This window comes from Anoplophora glabripennis, unplaced genomic scaffold, assembly GCF_000390285.2.
Source record: "Anoplophora glabripennis isolate ALB-LARVAE unplaced genomic scaffold, Agla_2.0 scaffold2255, whole genome shotgun sequence".
NCBI lineage: Eukaryota > Metazoa > Arthropoda > Insecta > Coleoptera > Cerambycidae > Anoplophora > Anoplophora glabripennis.
The window spans coordinates 1-768 of NW_019418510.1; positions in this window are offsets into that span (position 1 = coordinate 1).

The window sequence follows — 768 nt, forward strand, 5'->3', positions numbered from 1 at the left end:
ATTTAATAAATATTTTCAGTTTAATTGTTCATACTTGGAATCAAATATTTTAAAACCGCTACCATGCTTTAAGATTTGCTTTTATTTTATGTTTTTTTTAATTGAGCAGTATGTCATAACATGACATAAATTTAGTTAATCTCACTATATAGATTTTCCTCAAATATCACACATGGAATAATAAATAAATGGAATAACTTTAGCAAGTGTCAGCTATATTTATTACAACGGATGTTCAGATATACAGTTATACAAATTTTTTTAATATAGACTTATACTAAAATTAGAATTTGAGATCTCTTTATTTATATTACTTTTCAATTTTGATTGGTTAAATGAAACTTTTGTTTTTAAATTTGTTAAAATTTGTTTTAAATATCTTTATCTTTCATTGATCAACGTTTTTTAAATATGTGGCCAATAAAATACACCTCTTAACTGCAGTTAAATAAAATAGTCTACCTTGTATTTTGAAATTTCAAAGTTCTCAGACGATCTTGAAGTTGGCAGGCCTGCTTAACTGGAACTAGACTTTCTCGTTGTTTTCTGCCATTAACTCGTTCTGAAGCAGTCAGATTCTCCTCCGTTCCATTTATTCCGATCAGGCACTGGTCACTAATTTTGAATTCGCACTTTATTCCCTTTTCGAAAATTCACTGTAGTCGAAGCACTTGATTGGTCACAAATCCTAACAGTTCGTTGTTGTACAAGTTTAATTTTCTTATGTTTGATCCCTGTTCGGACTAATTCGTTTTCTCACAACTTTTG